The 24,462-nt window shown below is 35.9% G+C and overlaps 1 non-coding gene across 1 annotated transcript; it reads left to right on the top strand.

Annotated features, from left to right (window-relative positions):
• The first annotated feature begins 15,312 nt into the window (after positions 1 to 15,312).
• Positions 15,313 to 15,419, top strand: LOC128294807 (small nucleolar RNA R71). Its single transcript, XR_008285114.1, has one exon. It is a non-coding gene; the product is annotated as a small nucleolar RNA R71 (small nucleolar RNA).
• The last annotated feature ends 9,043 nt before the right edge of the window (positions 15,420 to 24,462 follow it).

Below are 24,462 nucleotides of genomic sequence, written 5' to 3'. Positions count from 1 at the left end.
GCCAAGAACGATGCTATTATTCAAAGTCAACCTGCATCTTTAAGAGCTTTAGAAAATCAAGTGGGGTAAATTGCCAAAGCATTAAGCTCAAAACTGCAAGGAGCACTGCCGAGTGATACAGAAAATTCACCATCTCAAGGGAAGGAATAGTGCAAAACCATTACCCTCAGAATTGATATGCAGTTACTAGGAGTTGTTAATGACACCACTATTGAAGAAGCTAGTTCAGATTTCACAAATAAGAAGAATTTAGAACCAGTAGTAGAGCAGGCTAAAAAGAAAAGAGCAACCAGAAAAATGTTGAAGCTTATTCATCTTGTATTGCCAATAAAAATGCCATGGCAAAAAAACCTTAACAAATGGAAGAAAGGCCACCATCACATTTTCTTCAGCATTTCCAAAAATCTAAGATTTTCAACTCAAGAAATTCTTGGATGTCCTGAAGCAATTACATATCAACATACCATTAGTGGAAGCATTGGAACAAATGCCAAATTATGCGAAATTCATGAAAGATATCTTATCAAAGAAGAGATGGTTAGAGGAGTTTGAAACTATCACTCTCACTACAAGGTGTAAACAATGCACAGAAACAAGTTTCTAATAAAACTAAAGGATCCAGGGTGTTTTACTATACCTTGCTCTATTAGAAATCATTACGTAGGTAAAGCATTATGCAACGTAGGTGCAAATATAAATCTAATGCCTTTGTCTATTTTTAAGAAGCTGGGAATAGGGAAAGAGAGACAACTGTCACATTGCAATTAGCTGATCGTTTATATGCACATCCAAGAGGTAAAATCGAAGATGTGTTGGTAAGAGTTGCCAAATTTATTTTTCCAATAGATTTTGTTATTCTAGAATGTGAGGTTGATAAAGAGGTACTAATCATACTTGGGAGACTTTTTCTAGCAACTGGTAGAACATTATTTGATGTACAAAAAGGTGAATTAACAATACGAGTTAATGATCATCAGATAACCTTTAATGTTTTTGATGTTATGAAGTGTGTAGATACAAATAAAGAATGTGTTAAGATTGTTGACATAATAGTTTAAGAAGAATTTGTAGAATTTTATCACAATAATTATAATGATGATGCAGACTCATTTGAGTTAGTTGAACCAGAAATGATTGAAGAGCTTGGTGAATTGATGGAAGCTAAGAAAATTGAGAATGGATCAAGGAGAAGTTTCAAATATTAAATTTATCGGGCTAATCTTTTAAACTTTTTCGACCATCCATAGAAGATCCTCCTACGTTGGAATTGAAACCTTTGCTAGTACATGTGAAGTATGCTTACCTGGGAGATTACAACACATTGCTAGTAGTTATCTCTGCGGGCACTAACATTAAATCAAGAGGCTCAATCAGTCCAGCAATCTGCATGCATAAGATATTACTGAAGGATTGCCATGACAAATCTATCGAGCAACAAAGAAGACTGAATCCCATTATGAAGAAAGTTGTCAAAAAGGAGATTATCAAATGGCTAGATGCTGGAATTATATACCCAATTTTTTATAGTTCTTGGGTGACCATCGTTTAATGTGTACCTAAAAAAGGGGGTGTCACCGTGGTACGCAATGATAACAACGAACTCATTCTTACTCGTACCATTTTCTTCTGCCATTTGGTCAACCATTTTCCTCTGCCACTTATCGACCAAATGTTAGATAGATTAGCGAGGAAAGACTTTTATTATTTTCTAGACAGTTATTCGGGGTACAACCAGATTGCCATAGCTCCTACTGATCAAGAGAAGACCACATTCACATGTCTTTATGGAACTTTTGCATTCCGGTGAATTAAGTTTGGATTATACAATACGCCGGCAACATTTTAGTGTTGCATGATGGCAATATTTTCAGACATGGTGGAGAAATTTTTAGAAGTTTTTATGGATGACTTCTTGGTGTTTGGTGATACTTCTAAAGACTGTTTAAAAAATATGGAGTTAGTTGTCAATGTAAAGAAACAAACCTTGTTCTTAATTAGGAGAAATGCCACTTCATGGTCTGTGAAAGCATTGTTCTGGGACATAAAATTTCGCAGTAAGGGATTATCGTCGACAAAGCAAAAATTGAGGTTATTGAGAATTGCCACCACCCTCCATAGTTAAAGGTATTCACAGTTTTCTTGGCCATTTAGGATTCAATCAACGATTTATCAAAGATTTTTCGAAAATATCCAAACCTCTGTGTACATTGTTAGAACGTAACAAATCTTTCAATTGTGATGAGCTCTGCTTACAAGCATTTGGGGAATTGAAAAAGCGGCTAGTCATAACACCAATAGTCATAACACTAGATTGGACCTTACCTTTTGAACTTATGTGTGATGCTAGTGATTTTTTCATAGAAGCAATACTTGGGCAAAGAAAGGACAATGTATTTCATGCTGTCTACTATGCAAGTGGCACGTTGATAGATTCATAGCTGAATTATACCACCACTGAGAAGGAGCTATTAGTTGTGGTATTTTCCTTTGACAAATTTAGAGTTTTTTAAGTGGGCACCAAAGTTACAGTTTATACGGACCACTCTACTCTTAAGTACTTGGTGACCAAGAAAGATACCAAGCCTAAATTAGTTAGACGGATACTACTACTACATGAATTTGATCTGGAAATTAGAGATATGAAAGACACAAAAAATCAAATGGCTGATCACTTGTTCAAATTGAAGTAGGAAATAAAGACAATAATATTCAGCGCATTCAAGATGATTTCCCATATGAGCAACTCTTAGTTGCCCTGGCATTACTGTGGTATGCCAATATCATAAATTTTTTGGTTAGTGGAATGCTGCCACCTGAGCTCACCAATCAATGACGAAGGAAACTTATCCATGATGCCAAGCAGTATATTTGGGATGAGCCATTTTTATTCAAACATTGTGTAGACCAGATAATTCGGAGGTGTGTTCCGAATGATGAGATTCAAAGTATTTTATATCATTTTCATTCAGCACCGTATACGGGACACTTTGAGGGCATGACAACTGTTGCAAAAGTTCTCCAATCTGGTTTTTATTGGCCAAACATGTTTAGAGATGCTCATGCATTTTGTCAAGCTTACGATCACTGTTAAAGAACTAGAAATCTATTGAGGAGGTATGAAATGCCCTTGTAAACTATTTTAGAAGTGAAACTATTTGACGTATGGGGAATTGATTTTATGGGTCCATTTCCACCTTCTTGGGCCAATGTATACATAGCTGTTGATTATGTCTCTAAGTGGGTTGAGGCTATTGCTATACCAACGAATGATGCCAATTCAGTATTGAAATTTCTACATAAGAATATTTTTACCAGGTTTGGTATCCCTCGTGCTTTGATTAGTGATGAAGGTTCACATTTTGATTGCAAATTAGTTGCTAATTGTAACATCCCTAACTCGTATCCGTCGCCAGAATAGGGCTACGAGGCATTACCGATCAAATACAGTATACAAAATACATTTCTCATGCTTGAATCTATTATCTCATAAACATTAATCAAACATAATCACGATGTCCCTTATAAGGCTCTACGAGACCTTAAAACATGATTGGAAGAGGTTCGGGACTAAACCGATAACATTTGAAAACTTTGGGAAATTTAGAAAATTTTCATGCATAAAAGGATCACACGCCTGTGTAAACAGGCCGTGTGCTTCACACGGCACCAGACACGCTTGTGTCACAAGCTGTTTTAGCACACGGCCACCAGACACACTCGTGTCACAGGTTGTGCGAAAACAGGGCATACATACTGATTTGTACCACATGGCTGAGGACACGACCATGTGCCAGGCAGTGTGAAATTTATAAAGGTTACTGACTTGGGTCACACGACCAGTCACACACCCATGTGCCAGCCCGTGTGCTACACACGACCAGTCACACGCCCATGTGCCAGCCCGTGTGCCACACATGACCAGTAGACATACCCGTGTGTCTAGGCTGTGCCAAACCTGAAGGGTATACTGACTTAATTTCAAAGGGCTACCCCAGGGGACAAACGGCTGTGTACCAAGGCTATGTGTCACACATGGTCGAGCCACACGCTCGTGTGCTCAGCCGTGTGGAGTGAAAATAGACTTGGTTTAAGCCACATTTCTCACCCTTATCATGCATACCTAAAACCCAACATTTTGCACCAGTTCAATACATTAATAGTCAGGCAAGACATGTTATTTTATGCATCAAACATGTCATACCAATTCCCTCCATTTCATCAACTCAAATCATAACCATTTCTTGTACAAAACACATACCAAAACTAGCATGATTCATTTCTCATTTCACACCTATTCTATCACATACCAAAACACATAATACATTCATTAATTCAACCTATTTCAAATATGTAATTTATCATCATTAATCACACACAAAGCTTAACTTATAAATCATCTATTAATGATTCATTTATTAAGTCTAAATTCATGCTTTTCATAAGTAAATACTCAACATATACCAAATTACCAAATGTTCATCTTAAACCATCACCAATCATACCAAATTATGCCATTACATAAGGCAAATTACACATCAAACATAAGTCATTAATAAGCCATATAAAATGGCCAAATACATCACTCAAATCTTAATAAAAAAAATACTCAAGCCTATACATGCCATATAAACAAAATCACAAAACTCATAAGTACCAAACCATAGCTGGATAGTTTGATGAAATCTTCGTCGATTTTCAACTCGAGCAAGCCTCTGAAACTCCATAAACATAGAAAAGAAAACAAAGTAAGCTATAAAGCTTAGTAAGCTCGTATGGTAATAAACTCATATTATTAAATAACCGCATTTAAAACAATTATTCAAAACATGATATATTTATATGAATTCATCATTTTATCTCGAATTCATGCATGTAGTTAATTAAGATTTTGATGAATTTATTCATTCAAAACATGTATGGTTTGAATACTTCTTATCAATTCCTTCACATTTTCATATACATAAGCAATTATATTGATCGCGAGGTTTCGTGATAGGTTTTAAATATTTATAATTACTCGTTCTTGAACTAACTATTATCGCAATGTAGGCAAGTGTACCTATCGAACAGTAGTATAGTTTTAGCAAGACCGGATTGTTGAACCCAAAGGAACTAAAAGTACTAGTAATGATTGTCTTTTATTATCTAGCCTAAGAATAAAGAGGTTTTTGTTTTAATTAACTAATTATCTAAACTAAGAATGCACAGAGAATGGAATTGGGGAATTTGTGACAGCCCTAATTTGACCCTAGTCGGAAAGTGGTTTCAGGACCACAAAACCGAGTCATAAAAATAATTAACCATTATATTCTATGCTTATGGTATGTGTACATGCACATGTGAAAGTTTCATGCTTTAATTTTGTCATTTGTATGTGAAATTTATTAAATAGGACTTATGTAAGATAATTGTGAAATGTGATAGGTAAATTTAAGAGTGGTCTATTAATGCACGTTATAAAAAGGTTGGACTTGCATGTCAAATATCCATTTTTGTTTATAGTGGCCGGCCATGATGATGCTTTTATATTAAATATATGTATTAATTATTAGTTAAATGGCTTTATACTTTATAATATAGATGAATAAAATAAAAGAATAATAGAAAGAATGGTGAAGAAAAGAAAGTCTCATCTTTGTTCTTCTTAGCGAATCTAAAGAAAGAAAAGAGGAGCAAGACATTCGCCATTTGAATCATAAGGAAGGTTAGTAAATTGTGTTAGATTTTTGAAATTCTAGCTTGTTTTAGGTTAATCATCATGTTTTTTACTTAGCCCATGCCAAAATTTTGAATTTTGATGGATGAATTGAACATTCGGTTATGGTTGATAAAGAAGGAATTTGATTATTGCCTTTAAGTTTTGATGAAGAATTTGTTGATGAAAGAAGTTGATCTTGTTAAAAGTATGAATTGTTAATGCTCATATGTGTAATAACCGACCATGGAGTTGCTTAATGTCTTGAACAAATGCCGTTTAGGTGTTTGAATTGAGTAAATTAGATGTTTAAACATCTAAGGATTCGTCATTGTTCATGATTCCTTTTTTAGGGTATGATTTTGAATAATATGAGTATTGGAATGTGAGTAATGTTATACATAGGTAAAATTATTATGTTCGATTTTGCTAGTATATATGTATAATCAATCCATTTTACTAATTATATATATACGATGATTAAAAATAAGATCTTTGATGACTTGTGTTTAATGGCATTCGGCCAAAGTCTATAGGTGCTTGTTAATTCAGTTTAATTGTATAGGTGCTAATTACCTTGTATTTGAAATTTTGAAGAATAAGTAGTAATTAATTAAAATGATGAAAACTAAATTTTGAGTTTGATTAAGTTGGGCATTCGGCATTACCTATAAAATTGAATATGAAGGTTGAGTTGAATAGTTAGAAATGAATGGGTCATATAGTAATCATTAATGAAATTGCATGCATATGAGTATGAATGTATTTGTGTGTGTGTGCGGCATTATTGATAAATAGCAAGTGGAAATGTGATAAATGTTCAATAAGTTGATATTCGTATATATATGGTTGAATTCATACATAAGGTAGCATAATAAGTTAGGTGAATCTTTGTTTGTGCATGCGATTTAGATAGAGATTAAATAAACATTAAATCGAGTCGTGGCATGTTTTATAAAACATAATATGCATTGAAATTATATGATTGTCAGATGTGACTATTAAAGAATTAAAGTTGAGTAAGTAATTAAACAAATTCATTTGTTTAAATTAAAGCTCAAGAGTAAATAGGAACTAAATTCGATAGGGGAAAGGAGAAAGCAATCGAGTAGCCTATCCGCATTTGTTCAAAATATCCGAGGTAAGTTTTGAGTAATCGCCTTTAGTATAAAATTAATGATGCCTTGATATATATATACTAGATGAATTTTGATCTTTTTGGTTCTATTTGAATTAAGTTGTGTGGTAAATAATCTAAGTACATGATCTATTGTTGAATGACCAATTCGGCTTAAGCTTGATTGGTGAGAGGTATATGTGATATGTATGTATGATTTTTAAACCAAAATGAAAATGGTGGTGTTCATATGAAGCTTATGTCCGAATGTAGCAAATCGCTACTAATGTGAAATGTTCCATTAGATGTGTTAGTAAATGATTAAATAGGTATGATATTTGATGTGTGTATCTGGGCTTAAAGACCCGCAGGCTTCGTGCTGGAATGGTATCCAGGTTTAAAGACCCACAGGCTATATGCTGGAATTGTATCCGGGTTTAAAGACCCGCAGGCTTCGTGTTGGAATGGAATCCGGGTTTAAAGACCCGCAGGCTATATGATGGAATTGTATCCGGGTTTAAAGACCCGCAGGCTTCGTGCTGGAATGGAATCCGGGTTAAAGACCCGTAGGCTCATGTTAGAAATGTGTTTCGAGTTCTAAGACTTGACAGGACCGATGCCAGTAAGTTAAGTAAGATTATGACATTGAATATTCGTGGTATCCATCGTCGAGTAAGTAATATATATATTTTACATGTTAAGGTACGTATTATGTACTGATATGTGAATTGATTGCAAAGTAAATTATTAGTATCAAAGAACGATATATATATGTGTGGATGAATTCGGTATTTAAGAATAAGACAATAACCTATTCAGTCAAGGTATGTCATCATAGGAAAGTATGTGACTTAAAGTAATTGCTTAAGCTATATAGTATAGTGAAATATGTGCTGGAAATTTCTTGTGTATTCATATATATATATTCGGCGAATAGGTTTTATAACTAGTGTACTTGTGTATATTCGGCCAAGTGAATTACAATTAGAATACGAATTTTGTGATACTCAATTTTTGATTTAAATGACAAGCTTTAATGGTATGAAATGCTTAAAACTTACTAAGCTTCGAAAGCTTACTCTGTTTCTTATTTTTCTGTTTTATAGATTGTTGATTTTGGCTATCGACTCGGGGATCGTCAGCAATTCATCATACTATCGATTTTGTTGGTACAGTTATATTTGGTCTCGATATGGCATGTATAGGTTAGACTGTTGGCAAAATATGTTTTGTAAATGTAAATATTTTGGCCATATGAAAATGGCATATATATATAACTCAAAGATCAGTATCTATGCAGCTCGATCTCTGTTTATGTTAATTAATGTGAATGAGAAATTAAATGTTTAGCTCGGTAATACCTCTTAGCCTAAACTGGCGATCGGACTCGGGCTAGGGGTGTTACAGAATTGCTTTTGGAAAAATCGATTGAATGAAGACAACACCTAAGGAAAAATCCACCTAGACTTTACTTGTTATTCTGGCTCCGAATCGGACGATTTATTCATTTAGCTTGTTCCGTAGAGATCCCTAAGTTATGTTATTATCTTTATTCAAGACTAATAATGTCTAATCCTTAGATTGAATAACCAAGACTTTTCTCTAATTAACACTCTAGGGTTGCATTAACTCAATCTATGGATCCTCTTATTAGGTTTCACCCTAATTCGACAAAATCTTGTCACCCTATGTCTAGGCACGCAATCAACTCCGCTTAATTATGACAAATGCACTCTTAGACAGGGTTTATTCCTCCTCTGAATAAGAGCTTATCTTGAATCAATATCCTGGGATATCAAAACAAGAATTAAGAACACATAATTAAGAACAAGCCAAATATTTATCATACAATTCAGAAAATAATAACAAGATTCGTCTTAGGTTTCATTCCCCTTAGGTATTTAGGGGATTTAGTTCATAACTAAATAAGAAAACATCTTAGAATAATAAAGAACACAAAACATAAAGAAAACCCAAAACTCCTGAAGGGGAATTGAGGAGAGATCTTCAATCTTGATGATGAATTCGACTTCTGAGATGAATCAATCAGCTTTCTTGGAGTAATTCCTTACCCCCTACTCCGTCCTCACTTTTCTTCCTCCTCTAGGGTGTATTTATAGGCTTTGGAATACCTAAAAGCCCTCAAAATTAGCCTTTTCTGAATTGGACTCAACTTGGGCTCGGCAGGGACACGCCTGTGTGACACGCCCGTGTGTGATTACTTCAGGCCGTGCTTGAGCCTGCCAAATTGACACGGCCGTGTGGTCTGCCCATGTGAGGAGGTCAGGCCGTGTTGATTTCGTACTTTGACCCATTTTCTCCGTTTTTGGCCCGTTTCTCGTTTCTTTCGCTCTCCTATGCTCTCTTAAGTGTAAAACATGAAATTAAAGCATTAGGAGCATCGAATTCACCAATTATAATGGAAAATCATCCATAAAATGTGTTAAACATGGGGTAAAAATATGTATAAATTACGATTTATCAAATACCCTACACTTAAGCATTTGCTTGTCCTCAAGAAAAATTCTCAACTCATAATCAAAATAAATTCTTCTCAACTTATAATTTCTATCGATAATATCTCATAATAATCCATAGGTAATCATACATTGAGAATTCAACTAAAAGAATATAAAAATTTCAAACATTCCAAGTTGAGTATTTAATCATGCAAACATAGGTGTCTCTCTTCATTTAAGTAATTACCTTTGATTCAGAATATCACAGAGTTTCACATCTTCACTACAAATTCACTTAAATCACTCGAGGTGTTTAAGGACAATAAAGGAAGCACTCAATAGTCAATAATGAAAAGTCATTACCGTAGGCTTGCATGAAAATCAAATCTCCACCACTATAATTTAAGATGATACATTAATCAAAAAGGTCTTTAGAGGGTTGTAATGAGGTTTGGTTAAGGGGTGTGGTCACAAGCTGAAAGAAAGGGTTAGAATTGAGATTGAATTGAAAAATTACCTAACTAGAAAAAGAGTTAATCATCACTTGCGTACAACAGAGCTTCTTCTCAGACTAAGGAATTTAACTTCTGAAGCTTACAAACAGAAAATCACTACTAATATGTATACATTTTTTTTAAGAACATATTAAATTACAGAGTAGAATAAAACATAGCTAAGCAACTATTTCAATTCAAATCTCGACAAAAATGGGGCTTAAATTAATTTAAGGGATTTCAACAATAATGGGTTAAAGGTGAATATTAAGAGTAATACAAGAAATGACTTGTTAAGCTCAAGGGGGTTTACTAGGGGTTAATCCTGGAGGTAGGCTTTTCATGGCATGAGTAGGTTAATCCTAAGTGCCTTAATCATTTTGACATATCAAATCAAATGGTGTGGTATCGACATGCATAATCAAGCAAGTTCTAAAATAACAGTTCAATACTGACGCACTCAAAGAAATAATAAAAGTGAGCATAAAAGAATTAATAGATGCTGAAAGGGCTAAAAAATCTCACAAAAATTATGGTTTTTTGATGTTTAACAACTTGTGAATTCCAACTCAAAGTAATACCTAAACTTTGGGGAAACAGCCTAAGATTTTAAATTCTTAAAAATTAACTCATCATGCTTTATTCTCTAATGTTTTAATTCAATATATATCAATCAAAATCATAAATCAATTAAAATTTATCCTAAATATGATATGAGAGCTTTTCAAGAGAACAAGACAGTCATTCAGGGATTTTTCTGATAATGAAATAAATTCCCCCCACACTGAAAATGTACATTGCCCTCAATGTACAAAGATAGATATTAGAGTATAAAAATAAGATAGGGAGAGAAGTGAAACTTCCTGCATGATTAATTCCTCGAACTGGAGTTCTGGAGAGTAATCGGTTCAAGAGTAGAGGAGGATACTCCGGCGGTCGTAGAGGTTCATTAGACCATAAGTCCTGCGCCAAAAGGATATTATCTCTAGTGGTAGCTATGGTCGTGGGCGAGTAGGACTGGCAGTCGTGGAGAACCTTTCCTGGTGGAGTTTTAGTTCCTATGTGATGATGAGCTTAAGAGCTCTATATAACTGTGATAAAATTAGGAACTTTTTAGGGGATATTAGGAAGAATAATTACTCAAAAAGAAATAACCGAAATTAATAATTAAAAATAATATTTCTAAAATCTAATAAAAATAAAAAAGTAGTTTTAATAAAAATTAAAAACATAAAATAATAAATAAATGTTTTTAAACATCATCATCGCTGGATGGTTTGCGAGGTGGGACTGGTGATGAGATGTGGAGATGATGACAAATCTACTGTAGAGTAGCATCAATGTTGTCAAATTGTTGAAAACACTACTGCTCGAATCGAGTGAGCCGCTCAGAGATGTCAGCATATGAAGCCGCCACATGAACTGGACGAGAGGGTGGTGGTGGCTGAGTCGGTAGGTCCTCGTGCTATGGGGGTACATCATTAGGAATGTCTTCATAGGCCTCCTCCTCTGTAGATTGGGCGAGACGATATTGGGGAGGGTAGGTTCCTCGGCGCTTTTCGATCATCCTCATGCTAAGTATGCTCAAGATGTATTGTGGAGACATCTGGCCGATGAGGGTGAGGGATGATTCTTGGGCCGCAGTGTTGAGGAGCCTGAAGTGTCGGCCAATCAAGTCACGTAGGGGCCAATTGAGATGACCCCCTTCCTATGCCGCTCCATTTTTTGCTGAATCGCGAGGGCGATGAAGTAGGCAAGGTCGATGACGTGCCCGTGCGACATACACCATAAGAAGTAGGCATCGTGAGTGTTGACAACGCCAGTGCTCTCTCGCCTTCCTGTAATCATATGAGCTAAAATGGCTTGTAGGTACCTCAGGGATGGTGTGAGAACTGATGCCTTGGAGCGGCTAGGATTGTAAGAGGTTGCTCCAGGGGCCAAAGTGTGCCAGCACTTCGAGGGAGAAAAGTGTATGTGGCGAGTGAGAGTATGTAGTTCATTTTCCTCCTTGAACTCCTCCGTATATAAGCCTAGTGCAGCACCGAACTCTGGGACGCTCAGCTAGCGGACTAACCCGCCTAGGTGAATCTGCACCGTGCCGGGATCATCGTAGTTCGTTGTTACGGTCTGGAGATGGAACGTTGAGCATAGTTCCATAGTGAGCTCGAGGTATGTTGGTTCGATGATCCCAAAGAACAACTCCCAATGGTCGGTGGTTAAGAGGGCCCGAATCACGTCAGCCAACTGAACTTGTTCTACGGTGGTCCAGTCAATACAGCGGCCTGCAATTAAAGGTCGGGCCCAAAGTATTTGGAAAAGTTCTTCCTGGGGCCCATGGGGAAACTATAGGAGGGGGTGACGAATTTCCGCAGTTGGACCCGCAGAAGATGACGCTCCCTTCTGTTTCTTGGAAGCAGGGACAATAGCTTTTTTACCACGTGAAGATGACATGGTACTTGCGATTAGAATCATTAAGTCATCTTGATGAGTGGTCAAAGTAAAACGAAGTCAAATCTTAAAAATCATAATTTCAAGCCTCAACTACTAAAACTAACTAAAAACGATAAGTTCAATGGTATACTTTTGTGGCACTAGCATGGTGATATAAGTAAAATGGCAAAGAATGGAATGTACATTACTATATGAATGAATAGAACTGTCAATACAAAAGGCAAGATTATTTCAACTATCCTAACCATGGATATTCATTTCTAACTAATTAAATGGAGTAGATAAATCATGTAATGAGTAGGAATTTGGACAAATAAAAATGACATGAAAAATATAAACTACTAAGATGAATAGCATTATAAATGAGTGTAATTAAAGGGGAAAGAGTAAACAAACGCTAGAAAGGGGAGAATAGACGTCAAAAATGAAGTTGGAGGCGGTGCACGGGAGTGGCAGGGAGGCCGTATGGAGTTGCAGCGGCTAGATTTAAGGTTTTTGAATGGGGAAGAAAGTGAATAGTACAGGATATTTATAGATTTTGGGCCACACGGCTAGGACACACGCTCGTGTTCCCCAATTTCAGCCCATGTGTTTCGCATTTTTCCTATTTAGGCGCGTCTGAAATTCATCCCACGCCCGTGTACCTCGGGCGTGTAGGTTCACACGACCGAGTCGTACGACTGTGTCTAGCTTCGTTCGCTTCTCCCACGCCTGTGTCAGAAATCTCCACGCCCGTGTCAATCTAACAGGTTTGACCATGGGTGTGAGACAAGGGCGTGTCGCACGCTGGTGCTAGTTTCTCAGTTTCAACCACGGGTCTTCCACACGGGCGTGTCGCACGCCCGTGTTGTTTTGGTAGGCTCAACCACGGCCATGCTGCACGGCCGTGGCGTTTTATCATAGCCCGTGTTTGGGGAAATCCTTGCCCTGTTTTCACACGGCCATAAGCACGCCCGTGTGCTTGGCTATGTCTATGTGGAAAACCTGTGATTGAGAGCTTCGTTAGTAAGTTAGATGTTGAAGACTAAATTTTTAAAGAAGTTAATACAGTTAGTGCTCGGGTTACCTCCCGAGAAGCGCTTATTTATAGTCTAAGCTCGACTTACCTCTCTGTTGAATGATCATGGTGGTTCGAGGAGTTTATACTCCTCATTCTTGCTATCAATCTTAAAATAAGGTTTTAAATGAGTGTTGTTTACCTTAAAAGTGCCGAACTTGGGATGACTCATCTCCACCGTACCGAATGGAAAAATGCTGAGTACCACAAGAGGGATTTCTTCATTCGGTGTGGTAGTGACAATATGGGGATCTGCGGCATCTAATAAGACTTTATCTCCAACTTTAAGTTGATTTGGAGAGGTATCAAGCTTGTTTTGGCGTAGTTTCAGTTTATCGTGTGTTCTTGATTTATGTGTTCGCCATTCATCTAGCTCCTCTATTTGCAGCATTCGTTCTTCATGAATAGATCCTTTACTATTGTTTGAGAGTGGCTCATGTACTTCCTTCAGACTTATCTCCTGCAAAGTGGGTTGTATCATGTGGTCAGTTTTAATAGAATGATTTAGATGATCACCTTCAATTTCCAATGTGTTGTCAGAATTGCAAGCTTGAAGGGTGAGTGTTTCGTCTCCTACGCGAAGCGTGAGTTCACCTGTGCCAACATCAATAATTGTTTTAGCAGTTGCTAGAAAGGGCCTTCCCAGAATTAAAAGAGTGTTGCTATCCTCCTCTATGTCTAAAATAATGAAGTCAACGGGAAATATAAATTTATCTATTTTTTCTAGCACATCTTCAATAATACCCCTAGGAAATCTTATAGTTTTATCTGCTAGTTGAATGCTCATCCTAGTCTGTTTGGGTTTCCCGAGACCTAGTTGCTTAAACATTTTATAAGGCATGACATTGATACTAGCCCCTAAATCAGCTAATGCATTATTAACATCTAAACTACCAATTAAGCAAGGAATCGTAAAACTCCCTCGATCTTTTAGTTTGTTTGGTAGCTTATTTTTCAGAATAGCTAAGCACACTGCGTTTAGCTCCACATGTGACGCCTCGTCCAACTTCTGCTTATTTGCTAAAAGCTCTTTTAAAAATTTCATTGCATTTGGCATCTGCGATAGGGCTTCAATAAACGGTAAGCTAATTTGTAATTTTTTTAGGAGTTTAAGGAATTTACCAAGTTGCTCATTTGAGTGGTCTTTCCTTGTCGCATTGGGGTATTGCACACGAGGTTTATATTTGACATTCACTGTTTTGTTTTTATTGTTATCTACCTCACCTTGACCTTTACTTACCATAGTTTCTTGCCTTGGTTCTGGTTCAGGCTCAACAACTCATTCTTCATCTTGAATATTAATTGCGTTGAGCTATTCCCTTGGGTTGGGTTCAGTATTACTTGGTAAGCTACGTTGTGGTCGTTTAGAGATTCATTTGGAAAGCTATCCTATCTGAGTTTCGAGCCCTTAGATCGATGCTTGTTGATTTTTAAGTGCTGTCTCAGTGTTCTGAAAATGAGTTTCTAACACCGATATAAATTTCGAGAGCATCTCTTCAAGGTTCGACTTCTTTTCCTATTGGTAGGGTGGTTGTTGGTAGCCTGGAGGTGGTTGTGGTCTTTGATTTCCTTAACCACTCTATGAGAAATTAGGGTGGTTCCTCTAACCTGCATTGTAAGTGTTATTATATGGATTTTTTTGAGGTTGAGGATTATTGCCCATGTAGTTTAATTGCTCGTTATCCATGTTGTGGCCATAAGGTTGGTATTCCGAATGGCTTGTTCCACCTCCACTTGCTTCGCACTGCATTACTGGGTGAACTTGTGAAGAACTAAGAAAACCATCAATCTTTTTATTTAAGAGTTCTACCTAATTAGAGAGCATGGTGACCAAATCAATGTTATAAACATCGGTTGTTTTTGTTGGCTTTGTTCTCATGACCTGCCACTGATAGTTATTCAGTGACATCTCCTCAATAAACTCATAGGCATCTTCAGGTGTTTTATTATGGATGGTTCCGCCAGCAGCTGCGTCAACCATTTGTCGAATCGAAGGATTCAGACCATTGTGGAATGTTTGTACTTGGAGCCAAAGCGGTAACCCATGGTGAGGGCACCTTCTCAAAAGGTCCTTGTATCTCTCCCATGCATCGTAGAGTGTTTCTAAATCCATCTGTACAAAAGAAGAGATATCATTACGTAATTTAGCCGTTTTAGCCGGCGGAAAATATTTTAGTAAAAATTTTTCTGTCATTTGTTCCCAAGTAGTAATTGACCCTCGTGGTAATGAGTTCAACCACTATTTAGCTTTGTTCCTCAATGAAAAAGGGAATAACCGAAGACGAATCGCATCATCAGAAACACCATTAATTTTAAATGTATCTCATAGTTCCAAGAAGTTGGCTAAATAAGGGTTGGGATTCTCATCTTGCAAACCATCAAACTGATCAAATTGCTGTATCATTTGAGTAGTGTTAGGTTTTAATTCAAAAGTATTTGCAGCTACAGCAGGTCTAACTATGCTCGATTCAGTTCCTGTTAATGAAGGTTTAGCATAATCATACATAGTGCGTGGAGCAGGATTTTGATTAACCGCAATTGTAGGAGGTAGCTGATTGCCTTGGTTTTCAGCCATCTCTTCGGTTGGGGGTTGAGTATCGTCTTCTTGCTCGTTCTCTGTGTATCTTAAGCTTTGCCTTATTTCTCTTTGATTTCTGTGAACTGTACGACCAATTTCTTCGTCAAAAAGTAATGGTCCTGACGGGTTTCTTCTAGTCATAAACTATAAAAACCTACCAAGAGAAGGAAAAAGTAAATTAATAAATAATAATAAAAATAAAATTAAATTAAATTGCAAGAAAAATAAATGGCTAAAGTAATAAAAATTGAGCGTTCCTAATATCTTAGTTCCCCAGCAGCGGTGCCAAAAACTTGATCGCGAGGTTTTGATAGGTTTTAAATATTTATAATTACTTGTTCTTGAACTAACTATTATCGCGATGTAGGCAAGTGTACCTATCAAACAGTAGTATAGTTTTAGCAAGACCGGATTGTCGAACCCAAAGGAACAAAAAGTACTAGTAATAACTGTCTTTTTATTATCTAGCCTAAGAATAAAGAGGTTTTTGTTTTAACTAACTAATTATCTAAACTAAGAATGCACAGAGAATGGAATTGGGGAATTGCTTTTGGAAAAATCGATTGAATGAAGACAATACCTAAGGAAAAATCCACTTAGACTGTACTTGTTATACTAGCTCCAAATCGGACGATTTATTCATTTAACTTGTTCTGTAGAGATCCCTAAGTTATGTTATTATCCCTATTCAAGACTAATAACGTCTAATCCTTAGATTGAATAACCGAGACTTTTCTCTAATTAACACTTTAGGGTTGCATTAACTCGATCTATGGATCCCCTTATTAGGTTTCACCCTTATACGACAAAATCTTGTCACCCTATATCTAGGAGCGCAATTAACTCCGTTTAATTATGACAAATGTACTCTTAGATAGGGTCTATTCCTCCTCTTAATAAGAGCTTATCTTGAATCGGTATCTTGGGATATCAAAATAAGAATTAAGAACACATAATTAAGAACAAGTCAAATATTTATCATACAATTCAGAAAATAATAACAAGATTCGTCTTAGGTTTCATTCCCCTTAGGTATTTAGGGGATTCAGTTCATAACTAAATAAGAAAATATCTCAGAATAATAAAGAATACAAAACATAAAGAAAACCCAAAACTCTTGAAGGGGAATTGAGGAGAGATCTTCAGTCTTGATGATGAATCCGACTTCTAAGATGAGTCAATTAGTTTTCTTGGAGTAATTCCTTACCCCCTACTCCGTCCTCCCTTTTCTTCCTCCTCTAGGGTGTATTTATAGGCTTTGAAATACCTAAAAGCCCTCAAAATTAGCCTTTTCTGAATTGGACTCAACTTGGGCTCGGTAGGGACACGCTGGTGTACGATTACTTCAGGCTGTGCTCGAGCCTGCCAAATTGACACGGCCATATGGTTTGCCCGTATGATGAGGTCCAGGCTGTGTTGATTTCGTACTTTGGCCCATTTTCTCTGTTTTTGGCCCGTTTCTCGTTCTTTTCGCTCTCTTATGCTCTCCTAAGTGTAAAACATGAAATTAAAGCATTAAGAGCATCAAATTCACCAATTCTAATGGAAAATCATCCATAAAATGCGTTAAACATGGGGTAAAAATATGTATAAATTACGATTTATCATATATATATAAACTTTATTCAATTCAATATTCATCACTTTTTCTTTAGCCGAGTGAATTATGTCAAATATCATCAAATAACAGTATTTAGCACACTATGTGCCATATGTATATTTAGTTGAAACACCTATAACTCATATCTCACATATCATTCAATTCATACCTCATTATAGCCAAATATACACATTTTAGCATGGAACATACTTATACATGAATCTTTCTCATTTTATATACATGATACACTAAAAACTTACCAAATTACCTTCATTTGATTCTCATATAAGTTCTGTATGAACCTATATCACTTAATTCAATTGTACTTTCCTTCTCATCTTGACTATTCTCGTTGAACCATTCAGAATCATTAAGGATACTAGGAAATCACAATAGCTCGTACAATGCCATATCCCAGATATTGTCTTACATATTATCACATATTAATGCCATTGTCCCAGACAGTGTCTTATACGAAATCATATAACGATGCCAATATCTCAGACATGGTCTTACACGTAATCACAATACAATGCCAATGTCCCAGATAAGGTTTTACATGTAATCACATCTCGGTAATCCTAATGTCATGACATTCGTATCCTATATTATTTCTAAGGTTTGTACGGGACTTTTAGATATCGTAACTTCACCGATTCTTTCTTGTATTTGCTCGTTCAACATTCGTAGCAATTCAATGATAATGAAACTTATATAATTTAATTCAATTCAATGATTAAATACGTTTATTAGCATACGAACTTACCTCATTCACTGTAACAACGAATTAGGTCAACTAATCTGATACTTTGTTTTCCCCCGTTCTAGATCCAAATCTCATTTTTTTCTCAATCTATATAATAACAAAATTTACTTATTTAATCATTAATTCATTCAATTTAACACAATTTACACTTTTTGAAAAAGTTACACTTTTTCCCCTACTATTTCACATTTTTGCAATTTAGTCCTTAACACATAAATTATCAAATTCATGAAATTTAAACAATTACCTACTTAACCGAATATTACCCGATCATATATCAGCCCATATTTTCACTTTATTTATACTTTGAACCACATAATTTCATAATTTCACAAATTAGCCCATAATTTGTATTTTCACTCAAAATCACTTTATAAAATGTGAAAATCTAACATCAATTATTCATATTTGACCATTAAACATCAAAGAACACATAATCTCATTAATGGAAACTATTAAAATATTTAACAGTTTTGAAATCGAAGACACGGGCTAGCTAGTACTAGTTGCAACGGTCACAAAAACATAAAAATCATTAAAAACCGAGATCAAAATCATACCTAATCAAGAAACCAAAGTAGTTGAACCTCAAAATGCTTCCATTTCTTTCAAATTCAGTGAAAGAGATGAGAAAATAAGCTTTAATTTGTTTTTTTAATTATAACTTAACTTAATTACCTATTTACCCTTTACCCTTTAAAAACATTAATAATTTCCATTATACCAGGCCATAGAATTCCACTATCAACATTTATGGGATAATTACCACTTAAGGACTCCCACTATTTAATATCATATCCATCTAATACCTTTAACTTATAGAATTTAACTTTTACGTTTTACGCGATTTAGTCCTTTCTATCGAATTAACCACTCAAACGGTAAAATTTCTTTACGAAATTTTCACACAAACGTTTTATCATACTGTAAACCTAATTAAAATAATAAAATAAATATTTTGACTTCGAATTGTGGTCCCAAAACCACTGTTCTAATTAACCCTAAAAATGGACTTTTACACTAATGCTCTGAACATGTATGGAGTTAAACATAAAATTGCCATGGCATACCATCCTCAGATAAATGGAAAAGCGGAAGTCTCTAATAGAGAGATTAAATTTTTTTTTGGAGAAGGTAGTCAATCCCACCTGCAAAGATTGGTCATCCAGATTGGATGAAGCTTTGTGGGTATATCAAACTGCAATTAAGACACCATTGGGGATGTCACCTTTCAAGCTTGTTTATGGGAAACCCTGTCATTTGCCTGTTGAACTTGAACATAAGACAAATTGGGCAATTAAGAAATTGAATATGCATTGGAGTACTGCAGGTACTAATCGCTTATTGGAGTTGAATGAGATGGAAAAATTCAGAGCACAAGCTTATGAGAATGCCAAGCTATACAAAGAAAAGACCAAATGATGGCATGACAACAAGATTTTGCCACGAAAATTTGCACTTGGACAATAAGTCTTGTTATTTAATTCCAGGCTTAAATTGTTTCCTGGCAAATTAAAATCTCGTTGGTTTGACCCATTCGATATAGTGCATGTCTATCTTCATGGAGCTGTAGAAGTCAAAGATAGCAAGACTGGTTCTACTATCAAAGTCAATGGCCAATGATTAAAGCATTACTTTGGAGCTCCTATAATTCGTGATAAAAATTCCATCACTTTTCAAACTGTTTAACATTTCTCCCCTGTATTATTTTATTCATTTACTTTGTTTTTAATTTTTTTGTTTAGTTTATTCAATAAGTTCACTTAACTTTTATTTTCTTTTGTTGCAAGCACATTACAGCCCAGGTTTGTATAAATCAGCCCATTTAATGTATTAGTTAATTTTAGTTTAATAATTTTTTCAATTACTTTTCTTTTTCATGCTCAATTTTTCTTTTTTCTGTGTAAGGGCACAATTTCATGTTAATCTTATCCCCCACGTCACTGCTACATTTTCTCTCACGTTTTACCCTAGTCGATTCATTTCTTTTCTAACTTGCTTTCTGTTTCATCTTCTTCACCCTTCTCTATTTTTACTCCATAAACTATAAAGGTCTCACATTTCATTTTACAATTACTATTTTTTCTCAAATGGCTCACCAAGTACTATCTTCTTCCACCTCTGTTCATCCACGGACATTCTTTATCAAAATCATGGAAGAAAAATAAAACAAGAACATATCAAAATGACCTTTTTGCATGGAAAAAGGTGTCATTTTCTATGATGTCCCCTGTATGGGCTATTCTGAAGCCATCTTATCTGTCGTGGAGAAACATGGGTGGCAAATCTTCTATCTCCACCTTGATGACGTCTTGACTAAGGTCAAATAATTTTATGCACATTTAACCTCTCTTGAAAATGCTTTCATCTATGTGCACGGTGTCTTGGTGTTGTTCGATGAAGACTCAATAAATGCACAATATGGGTTACCTGAAGGCACTGTTGAACACTCCCAATTTGTCAAGATAATGACGACTGAAAGACTCAACCCAGTTTTGACAGATTTATGTGTAGAAGGAATTATATAGACATTTCTCAAAATGATTGCTACACCGTAGATCGTGTAACTTTGAAGCCTCAATGTAGGGTAAGGTATCATTTCCTTAAAAATTGTCTTAGCCCTTCTATAAACAACTCTACTATTTCCAAGGAATGCATGTTGTTGCTACACTCGATTATGTTTAGAAGAAAGATAAATGTTGGAAAAATCATTTTTAGAGAAGTCCACCGTTGTGTACAAAAGAACACCGGTTCCTTAAACTTTTCGTTGCTCATTACAGCACAGTGTCAAAGAGTAAAGGTTCCTACTCAAGAAAATGAAGAAAAAATCCCCAATAAAGGAGCCATAACCAAACAAATTGCCTTGAGATTTTTAGGGGAGGAAATACCAGAGCATCCTAGCTCTACATCCACAGGTTTTCCACCTATGACTAATGATGTTGTCCCATCAACATTTCACAGCGACTTTGAGCAGGTAGTGATTGATGCTCTTGAGATGTTACAACAACAGCTGATGATAGTCACTAATCTTGGCGAGATCAAGATGAAATGGCTCTATTTTGGGGATATGTTAGACGATGGGACAAAGCCATTAAAAAATATCTTTAAAATAACTTTACTCGACCTATGCCTACATTTCTTTTTTTTCCTAAAGAATTGTTGTTGGAGCTAGAAGATGATGATGAAGATGGAGAAGAAGCCACTGCCGAGAAGAAGAACATAGAAAATAAGGGAGAGGAGGAGAAAACTGAATCCGTGCATATTGAATCTGATAAGGATAAAGCTAATATGACTCAAACTTATACACTTGCTACAATTGCTAGCACACTGAAATCTATTACCTCTTTGACCGAGCAAGAGCATGCAATTCATCAACTGATTGATGATCTCAGAAAAATAGATACTGATGATGAAGAAGAGGTACCAATTAACCAGCTGAAAAGGAAGCGCTACAAGTAAGCTACTAGGAAATAAGTTCGAGATGATACTGGTGAAGTGGAAAGGAAGCAACGGTACAAACGCGCTGCTAGAAAATCAACCCAACCCAATTAGAGTAACCCAAATTTCTTCCAAGCTTTTGTTTTTAATTTCATTTGCATCTTTTTCATTTTATAACATATGTTTCATGCAATAATATTTGGTTGTCATTACATTTTTATATTTGTAAGTTGTTGTTTTTGCATTTTGAAATGTTTCATTGTTCATGCATAGAGGACAATGCATCCCTTAGGTTTAGGGGTGTGTTGTGTTGTAAACATAGTATACAGTAGATATATGTTTTAATACTCATGTATTTTTTCATTCATTTTTCCATTACATGCAAATGCTAAGTAACTGCCATACTATGAAAAGTATATTGTTATCTATGATATTCGATGATGATAATAATTCTTCGATAAAATTAGAAAATTGTGATGGGTGAATGGGTATGTTTAGTTTTGGATAGTTATGTGAAAATTGATTCCTAAAAGTAGAATGCCCTATTATAATTGTAATTAGTCTATAGTAGGTTTCTTTTAATACGTTTAGGAATTCTTAAACTTAAATTCAGTAAATCAATAGTGTGTAATAATGAATATCATGGCAAAATGATAAGAATCTCTTTAATGTTTGAAAATGTTGAGTAGATCAGTAATGTAACACCCCTTACCCGTACCCGAGACCGGGACCAGTTACGAGGTGTTACCAGCCATGTATTCAAACATTTTCAGGAAATATGAGTTATAAAATTTCATTCCAAATTTAAAACCAATCAGTCAACATCTTAGTGTCCTTATTATGGGCCTATGAAACCCTAAACATACATTGAGAACGATTTAGAATCAAATCGAGAACTTGAGAAAGTTTCTGGAAAATTTGCTAGGTTAAGCCTCACACGCCCGTGTGGAGGCAATGCACAAGCCGGTGTGCTTTGGGACACGCCTATGTCCCCTACTTGTGTGGAATTTATTGAATTTATTTATCATATCGAACTTACAAGGGTTTTGACACGGCCAAGCACATGCCCATGTCTCTGGCCTGTGTCTTTCACACGGCCTTGACACGCTCGTGTGGTCGCCCATGTCTAAAAACTCGAGCATTCTGTTTATGACGTCAGCATGCATTTAGGGGCACGCAGCCAAGACACACACCGGTGTGGTAGGCCGTGCCCTCCACACGGTTGAGACACACGGCCGTGCCTCTACCCGTGTGTTTACTACCATGCATTCTGACTTAAAAATTTTAGGTGCAGGGGACACACGAACTGACTACACGCCCATAGGGCTATCCGTGTGTCACACACGGCCTAGACACACGCCTGTGTGTCTACCCATGTGGACCTTATTGGGCCATTTTCCAAGCCTTTGGTCACCCTTTAATATTCATATCCACTTATAGTTTTCAATAACACTTAACATGGTCTAATTATACTCTTAAATGACCCTAATATGCCTCATTGCATGTAAACCTTATCTCATCGGTTTTTATACATGCTAGGTTATCGCCTTTATATTAAGGATTTCCATGACTTGTAACTCATTTAAGCTTGGTTCATTATCTTAAATCATTGCAAAATTTTGGCCTAACCACCCTATGTGATTTGGTCATATTGTATATGACTAATTGTAACACACCATATTTAATCATCACAAGAACATTGGAACATAACATGCACAATTTGGTAGGTCATAACCTACACCAAAATGAGCCAATTCCTCTGGCCATATACAAGTGAATATGTATACTTTTATAAGCCTTCATATTGGCTAATCAAATGACACATATAACAAAATAAAAAAATCCCTATACATGCCATTGAACAAAATAAGAGTATTTATATACCAAAGCTAGACAAGATGATAGTTTCTTGATTCTCCAATCGCCTCTCAATCTTCACGAGTCCACGAGCTCTGTAAGATAGGGAAAAGAGAGGGGTAAGCATTTACATGCTTAGTAAGCCCGAATAACTGGAAAGTAAACTTACCGATTAATTAGCATGCATTCATATTAGGCAATAAAACCAACAAGCATGAAATAGTTTCCCTATCACATGCACTCAATTGACAAGTTAGTTCCATAACAATACACCATGTAATTTGTCTTAGATGAGCTCATCATCCAACATTTTCATTTTTCTATCTCATGTCAATGCCGTTGAGTTTCTCGAAAGTCTTGATGGATTATCCATTTACCGTCAAGTCATAAGAGCGATCATCTCAAGTACGCGCTTCTGCGAACCTCACATCTTACGGCGGGATTACCAGTCTAGGCTAAATCCCCCATAATTTAAACTCATAGGGTGATTTCGGGATTCCCAGTCCATGCTAAATCCCTTATAGCGACAAACATCCTTCATGAGCTCGGATCTGAATTACCAGTCCAGGCTAAATTCAGACCCTAATTGGATTACCCGTCCGGGCTAAATCCACAATGTACACATATTCTTCGAGAGACTAGATCACTCAATGAACACCAGTCCGGGCTAGATCATTTCTATATTTGAGATCAACGGATTACCCATCCAGGATAAATCCTTTTCTGCAACACATCTCAAGATCTCAAGTCATGTAAGCCATGGTTCATCCATCGAATTTCCCTTTTGACTTCAACTGGGACATTTATTATCATGCCATTATTATTAACACATTTCATGGATTTTCATGCCATCACTATAACCAATTATCATACATTCATAAAACATGCAATTAGACATATTATTAGTTTACTTAAAGTTATTCAAACTTACCTGGTACTCGTTTCGGTTT

Source organism: Gossypium arboreum, chromosome 6 (genome assembly GCF_025698485.1).
Source record: "Gossypium arboreum isolate Shixiya-1 chromosome 6, ASM2569848v2, whole genome shotgun sequence".
Classification (NCBI taxonomy): Eukaryota; Viridiplantae; Streptophyta; class Magnoliopsida; order Malvales; family Malvaceae; genus Gossypium; species Gossypium arboreum.
The sequence above is the reverse complement of the archived record's forward strand: the minus strand, read 5'-3'. Positions and strand labels throughout refer to the sequence as shown.